The sequence below is a fragment of the Salmo salar genome, chromosome ssa27, assembly GCF_905237065.1.
Source record: "Salmo salar chromosome ssa27, Ssal_v3.1, whole genome shotgun sequence".
Taxonomy (NCBI): Eukaryota; Metazoa; Chordata; class Actinopteri; order Salmoniformes; family Salmonidae; genus Salmo; species Salmo salar.
Window position 1 is genome coordinate 13,187,562 of NC_059468.1, and position 18,358 is coordinate 13,205,919.

Below are 18,358 nucleotides of genomic sequence, written 5' to 3' on the forward strand. Positions count from 1 at the left end.
AGAGAAAGAGAGAGTGAGGCAGAGAGAGAGTGAGAGATTTTGTCCATCAGACCCAGATTCGTCCGTCGGACTGCCAGATGGTGAAGTGTGATTCATCACTCTAGACAACGCATTTCCACTGCTCCATAGTCCAAAAGCAGCGAGCTTTACACTACTCCAGCTGATTCTTGGCCTTGCGTATGCTTGTGTGAGGCTGCTCAGCTATGGAAACCCATTTCATGAAGCTCCGGACTAACAGTTATTGTGCTGACATTGCTTCCAGAGGCAGATTGGAACTCGGTACTGAGTGCTGCAACCGAGGACAGGCGATTTTTACACGCTACGCACTTCAGCACTCGGTGGTCCCGTTCTGTGAGCTTGTGTTGCCTACCACTTCACGGCTGAGCCGTTGTTGCTCCTAGATGTTTCCACTTCACTATAACAGCACTCACAGTTGACCGCGGCAACTCTAGCAGGGCAGAAATTTGACAAACTGACTTGTTGGAAAGGTGCCATCCAATGAAGGTGCCACGTTGAAAGTCACTGAGCTCTTCAGTAAGGCCATTCTATTGCCAATGTTTGTCTATGGAGATTGCATGGCTTTGTGCTCGATTTGTGGCTGAAATAGCCACTAATTTGAAGAGGTGTCCACATGCTTTTGTGTATTTTGTGCATAGGCCAACCCAGGTTTAATATAGTATTAGAGTACTGTCTATTGACTGATTTGATGATGATGTTGGCATGACCACATTAAAAGGAAATAGACTACTATAGCCCTAAAGACCAACTAAGATCAGAATTGAGCTGCCTGTGTAAAAGCAGCCATAGGCTACTTCAACTGTCGTTTAATATAATATTAAACCATTTCGGTTCCCGAAGAGTGAAATTTTATTTCCTCGCTACAAGATGCAGAAACGTGGGAATGACATCAACTCCAGTGATCTAATGACGACTAAATCCCGTGCAACCTCCATCAATCAGGTTCCATTTTCACACGTTGCCTATACACGTTGCTGACAACATCACGAAAACGATGGGCTCGCTTCAAAGGGGCAGAAGGCCCTATGTTGTTATGGTTCTGGATAGCCAGATAGCTAGCAACAATTACAAGAAACTGCCATGTGGTGAATCGTAAGTAGCTAGTTTCAGCTCGTTCGACCTTGTACTTGATATCATGTCTTGTTTTGAGGTGTTTGACTGATGGCAAGTCTATGGGGCGGCAGGGTAGCCTAGTGGTTAGAGCGTTGGACAAGTACTCGAAGGATTGCAAGAACGAATCCCTGAACTGACAAGGTAAAAATCTGTCGTTCTACCCCTGAACAGGGCTGTTAACCCTGTCATTGGAAATAAGATTTTGTTCTTAACTGACTTGCCTAGTTAAATACGGTTGAAAAAAATATGCTAATATGGCTACAACAGTCCAAAATGTTCTACGTAGACAACCAATTATGTATTTGAGAGACAAGTGCCAGTTGTGCAACTTTATTTATGTTTTCAATAAACATTGGAGACAAAATATAGTTTACATTTTATCAACAATCTAAGCCAACTCCGTCTGTTGTTCCTCACAGTTGCGCACCTGTCGGTTTTGGTTGCTAAACAACCAACCCGTCTCCTGGCAATGGGAGAGAAGTTGATTGACAAGTACAGTTTGTATGTCATTGACATATGCCTATGAAAGTGAGACCCATGCATGTGTTAGACCTGTTCGTGGCTGAAAGAAATGTGTTTACCCTGTTCTTAGGATTGTGAGTTGAATAGAGAGGTGCATGTTTTTGGAGGGGCAAACTATGTCCTTCTGCTGTGTTTAATGTGTCTGTTCACTGGGGATGAAATTAGGGATGTATGGCTGCCTATATGGGCTATAAATCTAGGCAACTGCGATTTTAGAATTTCTCACATCAATAGCCTACTATGTCTATAGGCCTGAACCTAATTTGAAGAGGTAGGGCATTTCAGTCAAAGAAAAATTATGTTTTGAGACTGTAGGCTATACATTTAAATCCTATCCTACAAACATGAGCCTAAGTGCAATAAAATTACAGAGAATTATGAAATAAATTAACCTTTATATTAGGCTACGTTTAGGGGCTGTAGGAGCTAACTATATGCTAATCCTGTTGCAACTTTGCTGTCAATTGCATTGGGAGATTTTGTGAAAAGATACTCCAAATATGTGCCGGGTAGCCTTCCACAAGCATCCAACAATAAGTTGGGTGAATTTTGGCCCATTCCTCCTGACAGAGCTGGTGTAACTGAGTCAGGTTTGTAGGCCTCCTTGCTTGCACACGCTTTTTCAGTTCTGCCAACACATTTTCTATAGAACTGAGATCAGGGCTTTGTGATGGCCACTCCAATACCTTGATTTTGTTGTCCTTAAGCCATTTTGCCACAACTTTGGAAGTATTCTTGGGGTCATTGTCCATTTGGAAGAGCCATTTGCGACCATGCTTTAACTTCCAGACTGATGTCTTGAGATGTTGCTTCAATATAATTGTCCTTCCTCATGTTACCATCTATTTTGTGAAGTGCACCAGTCCCTCCTACAGCAAAGCACCCCACAACATGATGCTGCTACCCCCGTGCTTCACGGTTGGGTTGGTGTTATTCAGCTTGCAAGCCTCCCCATTTTTCCTCCAAACATAACGATGGTCATTATGGCCAAACAGTTCTTTTTTTGTTTCATCAGACCAAAGGACATTTCTCCAAAAAGTACAATCTTTGTCCCCATGTGCAGTTGCAAACCGTAGTCTGGCTTTTTTATGGCGGTTTTGGAGCGGTGGCTTCTTCCTTGCTGAGCGGCCTTTCAGGTTATGTCGATATAGGACTCGTTTGACTGAAGTACGTTCATCACTAGGAGACAGAACGTGTCTCCTTCCTGAGAGGTATGACGGCTGCGTGGTCCCATGATGTTTATACTTGCGTACTATTGTTTGTACAGATGAACGTGCTACCTTCAGGCGTTTGGAAATTGCTCCCAAGGATGAACCAGACTTGTGGAGGTCTACAATTATTTGGGGAGGTCTTTGCTGATTTCTTTTGATTTTCCCATGATGTCAAGCAAAGAGGCACTGAGTTTGAAGGTAGGCCTTGAAATACATCCACAGGTACACCTCCAATCGACTCAAATTATGTTAATTAGCCTATCAGAAGCTTCTAAAGCCATGACATAATTTTCTGGAATTTTCCAAGCTGTTTAAAGGCACAGCCAACTTAGTGTATGTAAACTTCTGACCCACTGGAATTGTGATAAAGTGAATTAATCTGTCTGTAAACAATTGTTGGAAAAATTACTTGTGTCATGCACAAAGTAGATGTCCTAACCGACTTGCCAAAACTATAGTTTGTTAACAATACACTTAGGTTGGAGTCATTAAAATGTATGTAAACTTCCAACTTCAACTGTATGAACCACAGTTTACAATACAACACGCTATAGACTAGTCGTGTGAAAATAGGGGAACTTTCAGAATAAAGTGATATAGGCTAACTACATTCTTAAATTACCATTTTTGCTCGTTGGAACTTGGAACATTTTATTTTATTTGAATATAGGCTATTGCATTATCGAAGAGCAGGTTTGAAGCTCTGAAAATCGAAGTTGTTTGTATTTCTTCACTCTTAATCCAGTTTTTGGAGAAGAGCACAGAGAGTGAACGAATAAGCTGCTGCATCATGCAGACCATACATCTCGGCGGAGACGAACATTTGACCACGTAAGAGCGTGACCTCGGCAGTAAGGGCTTCTTCCCTCCGGATATGACTTGTGCTGGTAGTAAGAGAAGCATCCTGTACCCTCCCTCAAGAGCTAGATGAAACAGCCCTTCCTGAAAATAATTGAAACAGATTTTGCGTGTTTCGCTTTTGATATAGGCCTACATCTTGGCCTATATGGGACAAGCATTAATAAATAAATAGGTTCAAATAATATCTCTGCAAAATGTTCACGATGAAAATGCGCTAATTTCAAGAAAAAAAATATAAAGAAGAGTACAATTTACATCGCCTATATCCTATTTTTGTCTTGCTTTTGAAAGCAGCACTTTCCTTTTTTTTGTTTACAACTGATAATCTTATAGACTGACATTTGTGAAAGAAAATGTATCTAATTAAACTGATAGGCCTATATAACAAGAGATGATTTATATAGGAAATATTGGGCACATTATGTGCGTATAGGCTATAAATGGCACAGATTGGAGTATAACATAATTGTAACCTAATTTGTAAGAAAGGGTCAAAACATCGCAGCATGACAATATTCATAATTTTGTACTTTATGCAATACACTTTTGTTGGGCATTTTGCCACTATCGGGAATGATTTAAATAGTATGTTAAGTTCCATCTTTTAGACACTGTGCTTGTGCCATGCAGTTTAGTCTGCCACCCAGTGCAGGCGTTTATTGATGTCTGTCGGATCCTTGCCAATGTACTCCCATTACTGGAGAAAGATGTGAGCTGGAACGGGAAGGGAAAGCGTTGACTCAAGAATATAAGTAGCGCAGAAAGTCTAAAGGCTGTTCATTGCCTACTTGAAAAGCACTTCTCGAGACAATGTGCATGAATTAGCGCATTATCCACCCAAAAATAGATGATTTTTTTTATACAGTAAACCAATTATAGTCTTTAGGCCAGGGGTACTTATTTGAAGGTCCAGTGACACACATTTCCTAGGTGGCAAAGTTCCGGATGGATATCGTCCTTTATCGGAGCTGTGGTACAGCGTGTAGCAAACATATTCGTCTACGACTTAGGAAAAACGTTGTTATATAAAATGTACATTAAATGAGACAACACCTTTCAATTAATTACAACTTCTTTCGAATGTTAACATGTGCAACATTGCATCAACATTGCTGAAGAACGAAAGTGGTTGCATAATTGCTTATGCACAAAGTGCACTGTGAACCATTGTACATGGGCCTTGAATTATTGTATTGATTTTTTATATGAAATAAAGTGCATGTTTTCTGGAGAACAAAAGAGTTGAAAAGAATAATCATCTGAATGCACAGAAAGTCACTGTGGGCCATGCAATATTCATGTATAAGTCATTCTGGGCCTTGCCCTGCATTAATGAGAGAAATTACACTTTCTGTCTCCTGCCAATGCTTTGAACTTTGGCACAAATGGTGTGAGAGCAACTCTGAGACACTGGTGCAGGTGTTCATTGGTGAGCCCGGTGTGGTATTTGTTTTTAATAAAGTTAATTGTGGGGAAGGCTGATTCACAGCTGTATGTGGAGCCAAACATGGTCAGGATGTAGAGTTTCTTGAGGACAGGGACATCAGCTGCAGGCACCATCTTTCCCCAGAAAGTGACAGGGTCACAATCAGCCTGCTCCTTCAAAGACACATTTTTTTTGCAGCTCAATCAACTCCATTTGCAGTGATGCAACATCTAACCATCTGAAGATCTGTTTTGCCCCTTCTGACAACTTTGTCACATTTGTGACCGAGAAGGGGTTCTGGATGAGCAGCAGCTGTTCTCTTCCAACAGTGAAGTCATCAAAGCGAGCCTTGAAGTTATCCATCAGCTTCTGGATGAAATCAACATGGTTGGGAACATCTTTGTCTACCTGCGTTTGCACCAGAAGATTGGGGAAGTGGACAAGTTCTCCCTGGAGATCATTCTTGAAAAGCTCAGATTTCTTCAGGAAAGCCCAGACTGCTGTTATCATATCACACACTGTGTTGTCCCATCCCTGCAGCTTAACATTCAGTTGATTCAGGTGTGATGTAATGTCTGTCAAAAACGCAACTGTTTCCATCTTCTCATCTTCCAAAAACTCTGAAAACTGAGTTGCCTTGTCCCTCTTTTGCTCTGATAAGAAAGCTTTGATTTCCTCCTGAATGGCCCAAAAGCGTTCCAAAAACATGCCTTTGCTGAGCCATCTGACATTGTTGTGCAGTAGTAAGTCATAAAAACTGCCATTGGCCTTTGTCAGAATGCCTTGTAGCAGCTGGTGTTGTAGGGATGATGTTGCTTTCAAAAAGCTGATCAGTTTCATCATCGTTGTCATGACCTCAGAATACTCTTTTCCCAGACTGGCACACAGGACTGATTGATGGATGATGCAGTGATATGAAGTCAGGTCAGGGTGGTTCTCTTTCAAAACGTGCTACCAGTCCCCTCCCTCTTCCTATCATGGCTGGAGCTCCATCTGCGGTGATAGATTTGAAGTCAGTGGTCTCTTTTTCACCCTTTTTGTCAGCATCCCTATGATGGCCTCATGGATAAGAAAGAGAGGTTTTTTTTTAATTATTATTTTTATTATTTCACCTTTATTTAACCAGGTAGTCTAGTTCAGAACAAGTTCTCATTTACAACTGCACCCTGGGTTGGTTGCTGAGTTAAAGAGGCTGCTGTGGTCGGTAGATTTTCTTTAAAGCTGTCTAAAAAAAATGGATTGACTTTTATATTAACAAAATGCGATGTTGACCAATCTCTGGGTCCAAGAGCAACCACTTGTTGGGGGGACACGCACAGACATGCATTATGTATCAACATGCTTGCTGAATTTCTTCAGCTTGGGATGAACCTTCCTCTAATTCAAGCTTCATATCATTAGCTGGCACAAAAGGGACACCCAATGAACATTCACTTAATGTTTGCACAGACAAAAATACACAAACACACACACACACACACACACACACACACACACACATGTAAATGATGGAATTGAGCGTTCTCATTCAAAGGGAGAGACAATCTTACTTATCTATTTTCATGTTTGATTTGTAGTATTCGGCTTGCAGGATAATGGCATTTAATTTAATGCTGCTTGCCTGGTGAAATGTCAAGCATCACCCGCATGCGACCTCATCCGGACTTCAGGGGAATGACTGATGCCTTACACATGTGCCATGCACAATATTCTTTAGTCTAGGCTTACACTTCTGACTCCAATGCTAAATTGGAATCATTCCATGCCCCTTTCGATTGTGATTTGGTCAAGCGTGAAACTCTCTTATCTAGAAACAATTGATCCTTGATTGCAATATGGTTTTGAAAACCTTGAACACTTAATTATCATCTAAAAATAACTTTACAGGTACAAAAGATACACTTACCATTAGCTTTTTCATAACACATTACCACAGAGGTTTTTTGTGTAACACAGCTTGGAGCCAAGGTTTTTTTTGGTGTTCCCTCCCGAGTTTCCATTACATCAGGAAGTGCAATGCAAAACACCTCTGTGGGAATCTGTGTTTAAACGGTGCACATTAAGTGTAGCTTTTGTATTTGTCAAATCATTTTGGGGTGATATGAAAGTAGAGTTTCTGAGGTTTCCAAAACTGTATTGCACGCAATGATTATTAACGGTTAGACAGAGACTCAGGACCGTTGTAGTCAACTGGCCCCACTGTAGCCAACTGTTCTAATGAGAACCCAATGGCTGTATGAACTCAGGTTCCGGAGAGCTAGTCTACTCTGGCCAATGCGATCCATGAATAGGAGCCAAAACGAGAATGGAAGTAAAAAGCCATATTTTATTTTGAGTCCAGAAGGTTTACAAAAAAAATGTGCTAATCTATATTTAGGCTAACTAAAATTGTTCCTGATTTGATGTAGGCCTAATCGTAATTTTTCTTTGCTCGCTTTGAGGACAATACAGTGCCACTGACACGGCCCGCTACCAAAACCTGCGGCCTCTCCTTCACTGCAGCCGACGTGAGCAAAACATTTAAACGTGTCAACCCTCGCAAGGCTGCAGACCCAGACGGCATCCCCAGCCGCGTCCTCAGAACATGCGCAGACCAGCTGGCTGGTGTGTTTACGGACATATTCAATCAATCCTTATGCCAGTCTGCTGTCCCCACATGCTTGAAGAGGGCCACCATTGTTCCTGTTCCCAAGAAAGCTAAGGTAACTAAATGACTACCGCCCCGTAGCACTCACTTCTGTCATCATGAAGTGCTTTGAGAGACTAGTCAAGGATCATATCACCTCCACCCTACCTGACACCCTAGACCCACTCCAATTTGCTTACCGCCCCAATAGGTCCACAGATGACGCAATCGCAATCACACTGCACACTGCCCTAACCCATCTGGACAAGAGGAATACCTATGTGAGAATGCTGTTCATCGACTACAGCTCAGCATTCAACACCATAGTACCCTCCAAACTCGTCATCAAGCTCGAGACCCTGGTTCTCGACCCCGCCCTGTGCAACTGGGTCCTGGACTTCCTGATGGGCCGCCCCCAGGTGGTGAGGGTAGGTAACAACATCTCCACCTCGCTGATCCTCAACACTGGGGCCCCACAAGGGTGCGTTCTCAGCCCTCTCCTGTACTCCCTGTTCACCCACGACTGCGTGGCCATGCACGCCTCCAACTCAATCATCAAGTTTGCAGACGACACTACAGTGGTAGACTTAATTACCAATAACGATGAGACGGCCTACAGGGAGGAGGTGAGGGCCCTCGGAGTGTGGTGTCAGGAAAATAACCTCACACTCAACGTCAACAAAACAAAGGAGATGATCGTGGACTTCAGGAAACAGCAGAGGGAGCACCCCTCTATCCACATCGACGGGACAGTAGTGGAGAGGGTAGAAAGTTTTAAGTTCCTCTGCGTACACATCACGGACAAACTGAAATGGTCAAACCACACAGACAGCATGGTGAAGAAGGCGAAGCAGCGCCTCTTCAACCTCAGGAGGCTGAAGAAATTCGGCTTGCCACCAAAAATATTCACAAACTTTTACAGATGCACAATCGAGAGCATCCTGTCGGGCTGTATCACCGCCTGGTACGGCAACTGCTCCGCCCATAACCGTAAGGCTCTCCAGAGGGTAGTGATGTCTGCACAACGCATCACTGGGGGCAAACTACCTGCCCTCCAGGACACCTACACCACCCGATGTCACAGGAAGGCCAAAAAGATCATCAAGGACAACAACCACCCGAGCCACTGCCTGTTCACCCCGCTATCATCCAGGAGGTGAGGTCAGTACAGGTGCATCAAAGCAGGGACCGAGAGACTGAAAAACAGCTTCTATCTCAAGGCCATCAGACTGTTAAACAGCCATCACTAACATTGAGTGGCTGCTGCCTACATACTGACTCAACTCCAGCAACTTTAATAATGGAAAAATTGATGTAATAAATGTATCACTAGCTACTTTAAACAGTGCCACTTTATATAATGTTTACATACCCTACATTACTCATCTCATATGTATATACTGTACTCTATACCATCTATTGCATCTTGCCATCTTGATGTAATGTATCACTAGCCACTTTAAACAATGCCACTTTATATAATGTTTACATATCCTACATTACTCATCTCATATGTATATACTGTACTCTATACCATCCACTGCATCTTGCCTATGCCGTTCTATACCATCACTCATTCATATATTTTTTTTTATGTACATATTCTTATTCATTCCTTTACACTTGTGAGTATAAGGTAATTGTTGTGAAATTGTTAGGTTAGATTACTCACTGGATATTACTGCATGGTCGGAACTAGAAGCACAAGCATTTCGCTACACTCGCATTAACGTATCCTAACCATGTGTATGTGACAAATAAAATTGGATTTGAGAAGTAAACTGTAATAGCAACACCCGAAAAATGATTAGGTACAATGATCAAAACAAAACAAAAAACAGAAAATATTCACTTATACAGCTTATCAAAATATCTGATGAAAAAATAATATGGGTAGGGCATCTAAAAGACAGGTTTAAAATATTCTATCCAAATGTCACAACAACAAAAAATCTCTGTCAGTTATGTATTCCCAGAACATGACAAGAATGTCCTATGTAGATTTAAACAAGGAGCTTCAGACTGTGGTTTTCAGGGAGTAGGCTGGTTTACGAACACAGGCCTAAAACTTGTGAGGTTATGGCATTGATAGCGGGAGAGGGTGTATGAGACCAGTTCCAGACAGCGAGGGGGGGGTGGTGACATCATGTTAATATGACTCAGTCTAGTCAGTCTTTCTCAACTAGTCAGTGGTCTTTTGTGGCCACGAGTCGTGAGAGCCAGACAACCACACGACCACTTGTTGGGGGGACATGCACAGACATGCATTATGTAGCAACATGCTTGCTGAATTTCTTCAGCTTGGGATGAACCTTCCTCTAATTCAACCCGCCAGTTGAGTTTGGCTGGGCTACTCCATTGACACAATTTAGGAGCATTTTATTTAGCTTTTTTATCCCAAATGTAAAACTGACCTGTTGGTATATATATATATATATTTATTTATTTATTTCACCCACCATTATAAGGCTTAGTCTGTTAGGCTATTGAAATCAGAAGGCTACCGTTTATGGAAAGTTAGCTTTCATGGAAATGGACGGTTTTGTCTGTCTTATTTTTTGCACTAATTTGAGTTGTTTAAGCCTACGTTCCCACCTCACAGAGCGGATCCACTGAGTTGTTTAAGCCTACGTTCCCACCTCACAGAGCGGATCCACTGAGTTGTTTAAGCCTACGTTCCCACCTCACAGAGCGGATCCACTGAGTTGTTTAAGCCTACGTTCCCACCTCACAGAGCGGATCCACTGAGTTGTTTAAGCCTACGTTCCCACCTCACAGAGCGGATCCACTGAGTTGTTTAAGCCTACGTTCCCACCTCACAGAGCGGATCCACTGAGTTGTTTAAGCCTACGTTCCCACCTCACAGAGCGGATCCACTGAGTTGTTTAAGCCTACGTTCCCACCTCACAGAGCGGATCCACTGAGTTGTTTAAGCCTACGTTCCCACCTCACAGAGCGGATCCACTGAGTTGTTTAAGCCTACGTTCCCACCTCACAGAGCGGATCCACTGAGTTGTTTAAGCCTACGTTCCCACCTCACAGAGCGGATCCACTGAGTTGTTTAAGCCTACGTTCCCACCTCACAGAGCGGATCCACTGAGTTGTTTAAGCCTACGTTCCCACCTCACAGAGCGGATCCACTGAGTTGTTTAAGCCTACGTTCCCACCTCACAGAGCGGGTCCACTGAGTTGTTTAAGCCTACGTTCCCACCTCACAGAGCGGATCTACTGAGTTGTTTAAGCCTACGTTCCCACCTCACAGAGCGGATCCACTGATCCGCGTTGAACTTGATAGCGAAGTGAGCGGGGAAAGCTGTTGGGGAAAGCTGAAAGCTGAACTTTATGCAAATACTCTGCGATATCGCAGCACGATTGAACAATCAAAGCTCACTATAGCTTCCAGACCCTACTGGACTGGCTTTTGATATCTAGCACTACCTAGCATGCTTGCTAGCACCCACATTTACATTTAAGTCATTTAGCAGACGCTCTTATCCAGAGCGACTTACAAATGAGGGCAAAGCTAGTGTAGCTATCCAAATTAACACGGATGGTGGAAATCCCCTGTCAGATGTTATGCCTATAGGTCTATGTCCAGCCCCCCGTCCCCCATTGTTGATTTTATTTGATATGGCATGACACTATCAAAGAGTAGGTCTAGTCAGAGATGACCATACACACTATACACTCTCAAAGCATCACGCACAACAACAGACACCCTCCGTGTAACACACAAAACACACTGCTTAAAGGCACAATATGTAGAAATCGCTACGCTATTGCCTGGTTGCAAAATGTCTAATAGTTTGCCTAATTCAGTTTGTGGCAAAATAAGCAAGTAAAGTGTAGAGAATCATTGTACCATCAAAACCGCTGTGAAATATATTTTCCATAACCAAAAATGTTGTATTTTCAGCTGTTTGAAGCTTGTGTACAAAACCAAAAGTAAAAGATGCAAAAATGAAACTTAAGAACGGGAAGTATAGAAATAGCGCACGTAGAACCGATTTACCGCTTCTTAAACTTGCTTTCAATGACAATAACAGATCTATAACTCATATATGTCTATGTGAATTTGGTCGGGTCACCCAAAAAGTAGCCTAATTTCAGTTTATGTGACAAAACAAGCAATACTGTAGTGTAGTGTGATGTAGAGAATCATTGTTCCATCTAAACCACTGTAGAGAATCATTTTTCCATCTAAACCGCTGTAGAGAATCATTGTTCCATTTAAACCGCTGCAGAGAATCATTGTTCCATCTAAACCACTGTAGAGAATCATTGTTCCATCTAAACCGTTGTAGAGAATCATTGTTCCATCTAAACCGCTGTAGAGAATCATTGTTCCATCTAAACCGCTGCAGAGAATCATTGTTCCATCTAAACCGCTGCAGAGAATCATTGTTCCATCTAAACCGCTGTAGAGAATCATTGTTCCATCTAAACCGCTGTAGAGAATCATTGTTCCATCTAAACCGCTGTAGAGAATCATTGTTCCATCTAAACTGCTGTAGAGAGTCATGCTGTGAAATTAATTTTCAATAACCTAAAATACCGTATTTTCATCTTAATTAAACTGTGTGTACAATCTGGAGGCGGAAGAAACGCACACCTGTTTAGATGAGGAGCTGGTAGAACACTTGAAAAATAAAAGGAGAGCCGCATACTCTAGGAGCTCAGATATAATTGTGATAATTGTGTTTTTGCTATCTATTGTAAATACGGTTTGTAGGCCTATGTAGCCAAATTGTATCTATGATCGTATGTCATCCATTCATACTTTCTTATATGTTCTATTTATATCTGTAAATCGAACAATGAAATCAAGATACAGCCGGCCATGATTACAGACACCTGTGTGTCATTTCAAACTACATAAACTAGTGACCTGCAGTGTTTGTCATTATACCCTGATGAAGACAGAGTATTGCTTCTGAGTCCCTTTTCTTTTTCAAGCTGTGTGTTCAAAAATAAAACTTAAGGACAGAAAAGCAAAGAAATAGCACATATAGAACGAATTGACTGCTTATCAGACTTGCTTTCAATGAGAATTACAAATTTGTAACTTGCATTTCAATGTGAATTTTGTCAGGTTGCACACAAAGCTGCTGCATTATCTTTGTTTAATGTTCATGAGTTTGATGACTGTTGGAATGAATGAGGCTGCAGTTCTAATGGTGAACAAGGGGCTCTTACAGGGGTGGGCAACTCCAGTCCTCGGGTGCCTGATTGCTGTCACACTTTTTCTCCTTCCCTAGCAAACACAGCTGATTAATCAATATGCATTCTGAACTGAAGATCATGATTACAGTAGTTGATTATTGGAGTCAGGTCTCAACGTCAACAGTAAAGAGGCGACTCCGGATGCTGGCCTTCTAGGCAGAGTTGCAAAGAAAAAGCCATATTTCAGACTGGCCAAGACAAAGAAAAGATTAAGATGAGCAAAAGAACACAGACACTGGACAAAGGAACTCTGCCTCGAAGGCCAGCATCCCGGAGTGGCCTCTTCACTGTTGACGTTGAGACTGGTGTTTTGCGGGTACTATTTAATGAAGCTGCCAGTTGAGGACTTGTGAGGCGTCTGTTTCTCAAACTAGACACTGTAATGTACATGTCCTCTTGCTCAGTTGTGCCCCGGGGCCTCCCACTCCTCTTTCTATTCTGGTTAGAGCCAGTTTGCGCTGTTCTGTGAAGGGAGTAGTACACAGCGTTGTACCAGATCTTCAGTTTCTTGGCAATTTCTCGCATGGAATAGCCTCCATTTCTCAGAACAAGAATAGACTGATGAGTTTCATAAGAAAGGTCTTTGTTTCTGGCCATTTTGAGCCTGTAATCGAACCCACAAATGCTGATGCTCCAGATATTCAGCTAGTCCAAAGAAGGCCAGTTTTATTGCTTCTTTAATCAGAACAACAGTTTTCAGCAGTGCTAACATAATTGCAAAATAGTTTTCTAATGCTCAATTAACATTTTAAAATGATAAACTTGGATTAGCTAACACTATGTGCCATTGGAACACAGGAGTGATGGTTGTTGATAATGGGCCTCTGTACGCCTATGTAGATATTCCATTAAAGATCAGCTGTTTCTAGCTACAATAGTCATTTACAACTACAGGTCGACCGACTATGATTTTTCAACGCCGATACCGATTATTGGAGGACCAGAAAAAGCCGATACCGATTAATCGGCCATTTTAAAAAATACATGTTTTTAATGATTATTTATTTTAGTTTTTTTTTGTAATAATGACAATTACAACAATACTGAATGAACACTTATTTTAACTTAATATAATACATCAATAAAATCAATTTAGCCTCAAATAAATAATGAAACATGTTCAATTTGGTTTAAATAATGCAAAAACAAAGTGTTGGAGAAGAAAGTAAAAGTGCAATATATGCCATGTAAAAAAGCTAACGTTTAAGTTCCTTGCTCAGAACATGAGAACATATGAAAGCTGGTGGTTCCTTTTAACATGAGTCTTCAATATTCCCAGGTAAGATGTTTTAGGTTGTAGTTATTATAGGAATTATAGGACTATTTCTCTCTATACGATTTGTATTTCATATACCTTTGACTATTGGATGTTCTTATATGCACTTTAGTATTGCCAGTGTAACAGTATAGCTTCCGTCCCACTCCTCGCTCCTACCTGGGCTCGAACCAGGAACACATCGACAACAGCCACCCTCGAAGCAGCGTTACCCATGTAGAGGAAGGGGAACTACGACTCCAAGTCTCAGAGCGAGTGACGTTTGAAATGCTATTAGCGCGCACCCGGCTAACTAGCTAGCCATTTCACATCGGTTACACCAGCCTCATCTTGGGAGTTGATAGGCTTGAAGTCATAAACAGCGCAATGCATTGCGAAGGGCTTCTGGCAAAACGCACGAAAGTGCTGTTTTGAAGGAATGCTTATGAGCGTGCTGCTGCCTACCACCGCTCAGTCAGACTGCTCTATCAAATCATAGACTTAATTATAACATAATAAACACACAGAAATACGAGCCTTAGGTCATTAATATGGTCGAATCGGGAAACTATCATCTCGAAAACAAAACGTTATTCCTGTTACATTGCACAACCTTCAGTGTTATGTCATAATTACGTAAAATTCTGGCAAATTAGTTCGCAACGAGCCAGGCGGCCCAAACTGTTGCATATACCCTGACTGCGTGCAATGAACGCAAAATTACACAATTTCACCTGGTTAATATTGCCTGCTAACCTGGATTCCTTTTAGCTAAATATGCAGGTTTAAAAATATATACTTATGTGTATTGATTTTAAGAAAGGCATTGATGTTTATGGTTAGGTACAGTCGTGCAACGATTGTGCTTTTTTCGCAAATGCGCTTTTGTTAAATCATCCCCCGTTTGGCAAAGTTGGCTGTCCTTTGTTAGGAAGAAATAGTCTTCACAGTTCCCAACGAGCCAGGCGGCCCAAACTGCTGCATATACCCTGACTCTGTTTGCAATAGAAGTGACACATTTTCCCTAGTTAAAAGAAATTCATGTTAGCAGGCAATATTAACTAAATATGCAGGTTTAACAATATATAATTGTGTATTGATTTTAAGAAAGGCATTGATGTTTATGGTTGGAGCAACGTGTACCTAAGCGATTATATGCAACGCAGGACAGGCTAGATAAACTAGTAATATCATCAACCATGTGTAGTTAACTAGTGATTATGATTGATTGTTTTTTATAAGATAAGTTTAATGCTAGCTAGCAACTTACCTTGGCTTCTTACTGCATTCGCGTAACCTCGTGGAGTGCAATGTAAAGCAGGTGGTTAGAGCGTTGGACTAGTTAACCGTAAGGTTGCAAGATTGAATCCCTGAGCTGACAAGGTAAAAATCTGTCGTTCTGCCCCTGAACAAGGCAGTTAACCCACCGTTCCTAGGCCGTCATTGAAAATAAGAATGTGTTCTTAACTGACTTGCCTAGTTAAATAAAGGTCTACATTTTTTTAAAATTCAAATAAAAATGAAATGTAAAAATAAAAGAAATAAAAAAACTATTGGCCAAATCGGCATCCAAAAATACCGATTTCCGATTGTTATGAAAACTTGAATTCGGCCCTAATTAATCGGCCATTCCGATTAATCGGTCAACCTCTATTTACAACATTAACAATGTCTACACTGTATTTCTGATCAATTTGATATTATTTTAATGGACAAAAAATGTCCCTTTCTTTCAAAAACAAGGACATTTCTAAGTGACCCCAAACTTTTGAACCGTAGTCTACATTCGTACAAAGAACACCATCACAAATAGTGTATTACCATTATTGAATACGGAGACAAATAGCAAAGGATTCTTAGGCACTATTTCAAGTACACTATATACAAAGGTATGTGAACACCCCTATGACAGGTGTTAAAGATCGAGCACACAGCCATGAAATCTCCATAGACAAACATTGGCAGTAGAATGGCCTAGGATGCCACCTTTCCATCAAGTCAGTTTGTCAAATTTCTGTCCTGCTAGAGATGCCCTGGTCAACTGTAAGTGCTGTTATTGTGAACTGGAAACATCTAGGAGCAACAACGGCTCAGCCGCGAAGTGGTAGACCACACAAGCTCACAGAACGGGACCGCTGAGTGGTGAAGATCTTAGTGTATAAAAATCGTCTATCCTCAGTTGCAACACTTACTACCGTGTTCCAAACTGCCTCTGGAAGCAACGTCAGCACAACAACTGTTCATCGGGAGCTTCATGAAATATGTTTCCATGGCTAAGCAGCCTCACACAAGCCCAACATCCCCAATGCGCAATGCCAAGCGTTGGCTAGAGTGGTGTAAAGCTCGCCGCCATTGGACTCTGAAGCAGTGGAAACGCCTTCTCTGGAGTAATGAATCACGCTTCACCATCTGGCAGTCCAACGGACAAATCTGGGTTTAGCGGATGCCAGGAGAACGCTACCTGCCCGAATGCTTAGTGCCAAATGTAAAGTTTGGTGGAGGAGGTCTGGGGCTGTTTTTCATAGTTTGGGCTAGGCCCCTTAGTTCCACTGAAGGGAAATCTTAACGCTACAGCATACAGTGACATTCTAGACGATTCTGTGCTTCCAACTTTGTGGCAACAGTTTGGGGAAGGCCCTTTCCTGTTTCAGCATGACAATGCCCCCGTGCACAAAGCGAGGTCCATACAGAAATGGTTTGTCGAGATCAGTGTGTAAGAACTTGACTGGCCTCCACAGAGCCCTGACCTCAACCCCATCGAATACCGTTGGAATGAATTGGAACACCGACTGCAAGCCAGGCCTAATCGCCTAACATCAGTTTCCGACCTTACTAATGCTCTTGTGGCTGAATGGAAGCAAGTCCCCACGTCAATGTTCCAACATCTAGTGAAAGGCCTTCCCAGAAGAGTGGAGGCTGTTATAGCAGCAAAGGGAAGACCAACTCCATATTAATGCCCATGATTTTGGAATGAGACATTCAACGGCAGGTGTCCAGATACACTACGTGACCAAAAGTATCTAAATATAGTGTAACCTACCAATCAATGTATATCAAATGCCGTGGAGGGCACACTCTTACAATGTTGCCCTCCAGAAATGAGAGTTTTACCAAATATGCCAAAAGCCTGGGCCTCTGATGAGAGTGTAGAACTGTCATCAAGGCATGCTTCAGTATTCCCCCTTCTCTCTAGGAGCATTTGTGTGCCCGGGGCCCATAGGTGTATCGAAAGGATCCCACTCTGCTCACCAATGTAGCTGACCGATGTATAGAGAGACGAATGCCTTAGCAGAACATTTGTGTGGTCTAAAGCTTGTGTGGTCCAGAGACGAGAACTCTACCATCTATGGCAAAAGTCTGCACTACTAACAGGGACAATAGGATTATCAATAGAATTGTTACAATAGCAAAATAATCTGTTTGTCACCTGTCAATCTGATTCTACTTTGAATTTAGTCTTCAAGATTCTCAAACAAGCACGTGTATCTGTAATTGTTCTTCAACTCTAAAATGCACTAGACTGTGTAAGACAAAATCCACAAAGAAATGACAACCGGCAAATGCATATGTGGTCCCATTGTGTAAATAGTGACTGGCAGGGCTAGTTCAAACTGCGGTAGGATGGTTCTTCTTACAGGTGAGTGATTCAGCCTGTGGTTGGTGAATATCACCTGGTTGGTCTCTGGGAGAAGGACATAGGAGAGCTGAATAGATCAAGAGACAAAAGTGAGAGACAAGAATTAATCAAATAAATCCTCACAGCAAAGGAATGTAGCTTGTGAGCTAGAAAATGAACTTCCATACAGTCCCAGGCAGGGTGCTCTGAGATCATCCTACTCCAACTATTGACCGGGATAAAGTGGCATTTCTTATTCAGTATGAAGGAAATGAGTGGGTCCTGCCTTGATGACTGTATTAGCTTGCCACTACTTGTCCTATAGATTTTTTTTGTCTTAAGTAATTACTTGGAATAAACTGATCGCTAAAATGATCCTTATCAACATGCGAGATATTGATTAAAGCTATCTGCTCCTGCTAGCTAGCAACAGATCTACTTGTTGTAACTAGCTAACGAGCAAGCTAGCTACATTACTAAGGTTGCT